Consider the following 8,357-nt stretch of genomic DNA (forward strand, 5'->3'; position numbering starts at 1 on the left):
CAAATACTACGGCAAAAAGTTTGCATTGCGGGTGTTTTTTTTTTAATGTTTTTCTCCTTTCCATTTAATCCTTTTTCTGTGTCACTATTGGTGTGGTAAAGGCACAGCCAAATTTTTTTTATTTTTTTTAAATTAAGGCTGCAGAACTAATTAAGCCGTGAAAGGTTTTCCCAGTTGTAAACCACTAGACACCAAAGTTCAAAAAATAGTCATTCTAGGCTTCAGAATCCATTACTTCAGAGAAATTATTGTGATTTCATTAACACATTAATTTTGCAACACCAACAGCTCTCACAGATGGTGAAGACATGATCTACAATTCAAATATGACTCTTGTTTGCACAAATGCCTTTCCTTCATATGGCATTTTAAACAAGAATTAATATGAGTAATCTTGCCATAGCTATAAACAGATAAACAGATGTCAGATTTTTCAGTGCCTTACTTTTTTGACAGAATTTTACGCACACACACAAAAAACCATTTTTGTCATTTACATTAGCTCTCAAAATACTCCACTGACAGAGATTTGTGGTGCTTTCTACCAGCACATTGCGCCTATGACCATGTCAGAATACATCACAGTATTGTTTGCTCTGCCTTTTCCAAACAGCCAATATTAGCTTGTTTTGAAATGACTATCTTTTGTATGAAAAAAAGGAATAGGATTGTGAAAAGACTGCATTAAAAGGATAATTAATTTTAATAATGATTGGCCATATAAACAATTCAAAACAACATATGTCGGGCATCTGATTACCCATCTCATTTAACTCTCAGCTTTCCTTTAATATAAACAGTGGTGACATTTTTGAGTTTTCAGTAATATATCTTTAATATATATATACACACGCACACATGCACACCCCCCGACAGGCTATTAGACCGCTTATTTTGACTGCGCAACCTTTGGGTTACCCAGTCTGGTTGCTGCTCGATTCCCTCCCTGCCTCCCCGCCCCATTCATGCACACACTCCCTTTCTCTACCAGGAAGTTTTAATCCCAAGTTTTAAATCAAACTAAATAATTACTGGAGAAATAGCAACTATGAAGTCACTGCTGAAGCATGGCGATGCCGGGTCCAGGCTGGGCACAGGCATGCGGCGCTATGTGAGATAAATCAGAGGGTGCCCAGCCCCGTGGTGCTCTGGCAGCATTACTGCGGGTTTATCCCCCCCACAATGACCCACACAAGGAAGAAAGTGTGTTACAAGCGGGGCCACCCCTGCGCTGAGCATACACTGACAACGTAGCCTGCTAAAAGTCTGCCCAGGTTTTACGGGGGTTTTGCGAGGCGCCAGCTCTCCCTCGGCTCCCGCAGCAGGGATCAGCGCTGGCGCAGCCAGCACGGGGGCTTTGCAACCCCTCGCCACAAATACGTGGCCGTGGGCACTGAACCATCCCGGGTATTTGGCAGGGCGATGGATTTTGCCACCCGCCCGGCAAATCAACACCGCCCCATCCCTGGATGAGCTGATGGAAACACCTTATAATTGACCTCCTGAAATTTTCTGGCTTGCCACAGCCTTCCAAGCAGACAAAAGGGGAATTTGTGAGTCTATGCCGTGAATTAATAAGATGCCGTTCATCTCAGTAATGCTCCTGGATTTACCTTAAAGTAATTTTTGCTCTAAAGCTCACTGCTGCAGTAACAAAACGCTATCTATTTTGCACGTACAGTATTGGGATGTAAACCACTGCACTGCTTCTGCAGGGTAGGCTCTTACTGCACGAGATGAGCAAAAAAGCAGGGGTTCTCCATGGGCAGGCAGGCTGTGGCAGGATGAAGCACACCCCAGCCCAGCACCCATCAGAGCAGTGCCTGTTTGCAGGGGAGAGACCAGGAGAGCGGTCCCAGAGGCAGCCGCTGCACAGGATCTGGGTGTAGTCCTGGGATGGCTCAGGCAAGGCTTGCCCTTCCATCAGGGCAAAGGAAGCAAACCAGCTCTGAACTTGTATGCCCAGTGCTAAAGAAGCACCAATAAATAGGAGAGAGTAGAAACAGCCCCCATATCTTTCAAGGAAGAGCCCCTTGGTGACTTTAATTAAGCAGCCTGAAAGAAAAATACAACAAAAGCAAAAGCAAAAAACAGAAACAAAACCACTTGTGGCTTCTTTTCTAATCATTTAATTTTATTAGTTATCAGTTGGAAAATTCACTGAAATACTTTCATGTTTTATTGCTGTATTGATTTGTTTATCTCAAATGGGCTCCTATGTCACTGGAAGCTAAACAAATATTTTCTCTTCCTGGGTAAAATATTTAGAAATCCTGCTTAGAAATTCTCTACGGATTTCTCCTGTTTTCAATAATTCACTGAGGTACAAGAAGCTCTGAAGTCTGCCTGCCTCCCTCACATATTGATCACAGACCATTCTGTATATTTTATCACTAGATAAAATTAATTAAAGCCACAGAAATTAAAGGCAGTAATTCTGTTCCTCTGAACATCCTGGCTGGGCCAAATATCTCATCATTATCTCATTGATTTTATGCAACATCCCAAAGTGCTGGAGTTAACATTGGTGAGAAATGTCTATCTACTACATCTATGTGTTTCACTACTTTTGTATCTATTTATGTGAGCAATCAGTCTATGCAGATTACTTAAGATACGAGTATAAAATGTGCATGTCTTATGCAGGCAACAGGACACCTTAGAATACCACACTAAAACACAGAAAAACAGTCCCTGCCATGAGGAGAAAATTACTGGAGGAGAAAAAATGTCACTTAAGAATTAATGAATCAAGTCTGTCTTACAGGATTGATCATTTAAGATGAGGTCAATGAATTTATGATACAAATGGCTATATCACTAGAGGTAATAAAATGGAGTAATATCATTCATTTTACATCTAACTAATGACGTGCTCAGAGTAATTACAGGCTTCTTCTAAAAGCCTACACTGATTAGTTCAGATGTGATAGGTGAAACATATATATCCTTCAGTTCAATACAATAACATTTTATCTATAAAATACGCAGCAAATGTCTTATTTTTTAAGTACTTGTATTCCGTACAGAGCACCATCACTCTTCATAAGCAGCTCAAAACCTCTCTGTTCATCTATTCCTTTCGCTTCCTTTTTCCTGCCTTACCTTTCCCCTTCACCATACAATAAGAGGGGAGCTGAGCCAGCGCAGAGGGGCTGCAAATGCCACATAGGATTTGGCTCTGCCTCCACGTGGGAGCAGCTCCCCCGGATGCCATAGGTTGGTCAGGAGAGTTGGTGCCTCAGGACCATGGCCATCAGGTCTGACTCAGCGCCCAGGAAAGCGATGAACAGACCCCTCTTTATCGCAGTCAGCCAGCTTTGAGCTTAACGGCAGACCCTGCTCAGCCTGGGGCCACCAAGAGCTTGGTCACCGGCCTCTGCGGGAGCAGGCACGAGGCTGGGGCATTTCTGAAGGGACTGAGAAAATACACACTGCAATGACGAGTTTCAGACATTTCCTAACAAACCCAACCATCTCATACGTTTCTACCCAAAAGGAGGTGTGACCCTTAGAGCTGTGACTGACAAGGGACACAGGGCTGTGAAGATGTCAGAGACGAAGGGTCCGGCCTTGCAAGGTGGTGCCAGACCCCTACAGCACCTCCATCTCCCTTGGAAAATACTCACAGCACTGCTCTGGGGCAAGCACACTGCAGACCACAAATGCCAAAGCACAAAAACTGAATGACAGGAAGATCGGTAATGAGATAACTGCCTATCTCATTCAGCCGTAACACAACAACCCTCAAGAAGATTGAATTTACCTAACTGGGGCATGTCCAACGCTAAACAACAGAATGAACATTTCCTTCAGTACGTTTAATGTATTTATATTTTAGTGGCGGGTTGCCAGTGTGCTACTTATAAGCTCAATGACTTGATATCATTCATCCGCTTTCCTGTGAAACGCCCGGCAATCTACACCGCGGGGCTACTCGGAAGACACCGCATCAGCAGAAACACGACTCGCGCCCGATACGGGAACACCGAGGAAGCCGGGGCTGAGGGATCCTGTGACGCTCATACTGCTCCAACACTAAGAGGGGATGAAAGCCGTTCCCGTTGGCATCCGTATCTTTCTTTTGACAGAGATGTCCAGACTTGGCCGCGAGGTGACCCGCGGGCACAACATGGACGTCCTGCAGCGCTGCACAGGGCTGGGCCTAGGCCTTCAGGCGCGGGGTAATTAATGCTTTAACCAGCTGTCAAATGCAGGTGCAAAGTTCGTCCATTAGTGCCATCCACCAACAGCCTCTGAATGATAATCTAGTATCAGACACTATTTCATTAAGAAATACGTGTGCTAAAGCATATTTTCAGCAAAGGCTCTCAGGATTTTGAAGCCTGCCAAAGGCTGGATGCGGCAGCAATGTAAATAGTAGGAAGTGCCTTGAAATGCAGACAGGTTTCTAGCAAACACCCAAAAGAGTCACACCAGTACTCTCACACACAACTCAGCCCCACTTCCCTGTGCCCAGATCACCCAGCCTAGGGCAGAGGCTGTGGTACGGACACCACAGTGCCTTGCCACCCAGTTTCAGCAGGGCAAGGCTGCGAAGCACTGCCAGCAGGACGCCAGGGAAAATCTCAGTGTATTAAAAGGAAAGAAAGCAGATCTGCATGTCCTGAAGAACCAGGTGCCTAACTGTCTTTAAAGGGTGAAGGAGTTTAAAGCCTCCCTCAGCTCCCCTTGCCAGGTTGCTGGGCAGTGTGTCTTCCTGCTGCCCCAAAGCCTTCCTCCCTTTCTCCACCACCAAAGCTTCTCTTCAGAGCAAGCCACCCAAAAGGCAATAGTCATCTCTAAGCAAATCCCCTCATGGATCCCACCCAGGGTGCTAAATCCTGCGCACAGCCCCATCTCTGCAGCCTGTTGCATGACCAAGCATGGAGAAGCTTTGGGCCAAGAGCCTTATCTTGAGCATTGATGAGTTCAACACCTGTGAGCAGGAAGAAGCTCTGGGTCGGACTGACTCCTGCAGCAAGCAGCAGCAGCCACCCAGAGGTCTGTCCCGACACTTCATCCCCACCCCATGCACCTCCTGTGGGCTGCCCCACGGAGCTGCTCTCTCAGAGCCCCACTGGGCCAGGAGGGCACCTTCAGCTATGTTTGCCTCAGCTCCAAGGCGCTCAAGCTCCCTTTTAGCATTTTCTGACTCAGAAAGATGATGAATATTAAGAAGCAGAAGCTAGGCACCCTGCTGTGCCGTCTGGGAAACCGAGCACGTGGAGATCTCCAGCAGGACATGGCCACGCTCTGCTCAGATGTGCAGGGTCAGAGTGAGGAGGAGGAGGAGGTGGGTGTGCTCCACCCAGAGACAACAGCAAAAGACAAACTCCTTTGAGAGGTTAGCAATAATCAGCACAGTGGAATTCAAATTCATAACTGAAAGGCTTTTTTCCTTTTCATAATAATGTTGTGCTTTTTTTCCGTCTGAGTTACTGAACCAAGTGACAGAGTGGGTGCAGCCTCGTTAGAAGCTGCAAAACCTGCCATTGCTCATCGAGGCGTCCTGTGTCTCCATACCCAATCCTCCTCCAAAATGCAGCCCCTGGACCCGTTCTGCACAGGAAGGCTTCCTCCTGAGAAAGACATAGTGCCTGGGGAGGGGACACAGAGCTCAGTGTGTCCAGCACCGTGTGCTGGCCCACAGGGAGGGATACAAACTGTACCAAGAGCCAGGAGCAGTTCACAGCATCTACTTTCAAGACAACTGTAACCAAAGTTCATGCCTCAGCCACCATTACTAAGAATTAATGCTCTTTCACCACCAAATCTCAAATAATAGGTGGCATCCAGCACGGTGGCTCTAAGCAGTTACCCAGGCTCAATCACCATTTGCAGCGTGCTTATTGCACAGCATTCAGCGTGTTTATTGTGTCAGGGTTTTTCTGCCCAAGACGCCTCATGATAATTTTTCATTACGATTGTTCCACTTGAATGGAATGATTATTATAAAAAAAAAAAAAAAAAGTCATTCCAGATGAAACCTGCTGCGAAGGAACCCCGAGGCAGGCTCTAACTGTGAATGTGGTTATAATACAGCTCGTAGCAATGCTAGGTGTGAATGAAAACAGATTTTTACAATGTTTGTAGCTTTGTGCAAAAACAGTTTACAAAACAGAACACTGCAGTCGCCTACAACTTAAAACCGTCCTGCAACAAATCTGAAGTTTTTTCAACCTCCCCGTTTAAAAGAGAACAAAGCTTTTCTGCTTGCTTGCTTTTCCTTTTGATGATATAACCCTCCTAAACTTCTCTACCTGAAAACCTTTACTGCAGTTTTTTGAAGAGTGAATACTGAATTTCTGTCATTTAAATGCAAGACCTACCCTGTCTCCATTTTTCACTCTAATTATGCAAAAATCTAAGCTACATGAAGCATAAGGAGAAAATAGAGCTATTTGGTAATTAATGGCTAATGATAAACTGATTTCATTTTTGAATCATTGCAGTTGTCACCTGTGTTATTTAAAACATAGTCTTTTCAAAGCACTTGTGTACCTTTGTTCTGAAGGGCTTTTTAGTGCTTATGGCCAAAAGCAATGAATGTAAGTTATGCTAATGCCCGGTGGAAATCCAGGTTGGTTCTCGTTTCATCAGAGTGGCTACGTATTTGATTTTGCACATAAACAGCTGAGCTCTGTGTTTCCAGCTTTGAAACCGCAGTAAGAACTCTGGATCTGAAAGCAGTGGTGAAGCCCACAGTACGGTGGGCAAAACTTCAGGGAAAATGAATGTAGTGTGAAGTGGGATTTGCCAAGAGGGAAGTTCTTCTCCCCAGAAACCTTCCTGTCTGAAATAACACAGAATGGGACAATAATAGCATTTAAAGCTTAAAATCTGTAATGCGGGGTTTTTACACACATGCTATAGAGGAGCTGATTACAGGGCACATCCATACTGCTGTTTCACTACTGATGGCTATGGCCATCACTCCAGCAGTGACATAAGCCCTGAATACAATTAATATGCTGCAGAAGATGAAAGAAGGGCAAGAACAGGAGGGGCAGGGGTGCAAACACCTTCAGCAGGACAGACGACCTGTCTCACCAAGGCTCACGTTTTCTGAAATGCCTCAAGAACCCAAATGCCCTTTCCAAGGATAATGGAGGACCTGAGAAACCTTGTCAAGTCAATTGGCCTTGGAGCAGACCCACAACATGCGAAAGATTTTGGGGCACAGCAAACCCCAGCTCCAGCCACCAAGCCCCAAGCTCAGGTCTCAAGCAGCCCTCAAGCCTCAAGCTCATCAGATGGCTGATGCAGATCTGCAAGCAGCAGCCCAACATTTGCACGGTGCTGCGCCAACACCAAAAGGCCAAGAGGCAGTTCCTCTTCCAGAGTTAGCCTGGCTGGACAGGAGACCACTCAGGTGTGTCTGTAGCCTCGTTCTTAGCAAGCCAGATTTGAGGGCAGGGAAGTGTGGACTCAGCTGAGTGTCTGCACCGTGCTGCTCCTTACTCCGTGGGTGGCACTGGGAGAAGTCAGCTTGGCAGACCGGTGGCAAGCAGTCTGATTCGGGCTATGTGGGCAACGGTCAGCCTGAAGACTCACTTCCAGGCCAAGACTTCCCATGATGTGCATTCCTAAACTTCCCCTGTTCCTGAAATGATCTAGGAGAAAACCGAGCAGCCAGAAACAGCTATGTTGAGTAGGTGGAGCGGGGAGTCTTGGTGAACCACAGTACGTGCCGTTCTACAGACAGGTGATTTTCCTTTTCTGTGATCCTTAAGCTGTTCATGCCACAGCGAGAGCTTTGCTTCTTCCTAAAGGTGACAGTGAAGTGCCTCCTCAAACTGCTGCCGCTAAAGCCCTGCAAAGCACGAGCAGTGAGAAGTGCTGTAAACACCTTGAGAAGCGGACAAGGACTGTCGGCGCTGAATACTCAGGAAACCAAAAGAAAGAAAACAAAGCTAGCGGCTGGAAAAAACACTTTAGGGGCCTGTAAGTACTTCTTCACAGTGTCTCATGCCTGCCACCGCTTTGGGGCAGCAGGGGAAGGTTTCACTAGGACATCCCCCCCATCTCCCTTTCCCTCAGAGAGTGGAAATGCATTTCCTCTCCAGCCCTGGAGCCCCACGCTCCCACCCAGGGGCTGCAGGACAGGGCCGAACACCAGCACAGGTTTCTTCTGCAGGGCAGATGTCAACCAGCAGAAAAGGAGGAAATAATGGAGCCCGCACGCTTTCCAGCACTCCCTGCAACGAGCCCCAGCAACCACAGAAATGAAGGGAAACTGCGAGCCATTAACACTGCAAATGCTTACAGCAAATTGCTTTGAGAATTACAGGTGCTGTTAAGCACAGGAAACTCAAAGGCAAAAGAGGAGAGGGACACTCTGCTAACCTTGAATA

At 46.4% G+C, this 8,357-nt stretch overlaps 1 protein-coding gene across 8 annotated transcripts in view; it reads right to left on the reverse strand.

Annotated features, from left to right (window-relative positions):
- SOBP (sine oculis binding protein homolog) overlaps window positions 1-8,357 on the reverse strand; it is a 138,138-nt gene that overhangs the window by 47,619 nt on the left and 82,162 nt on the right. The gene's annotated exons all lie outside the window — the stretch shown is intronic.

Source organism: Anser brachyrhynchus (genome assembly GCF_964034855.1).
Source record: "Anser brachyrhynchus genome assembly, chromosome: 3".
NCBI classification, from domain to species: Eukaryota; Metazoa; Chordata; class Aves; order Anseriformes; family Anatidae; genus Anser; species Anser brachyrhynchus.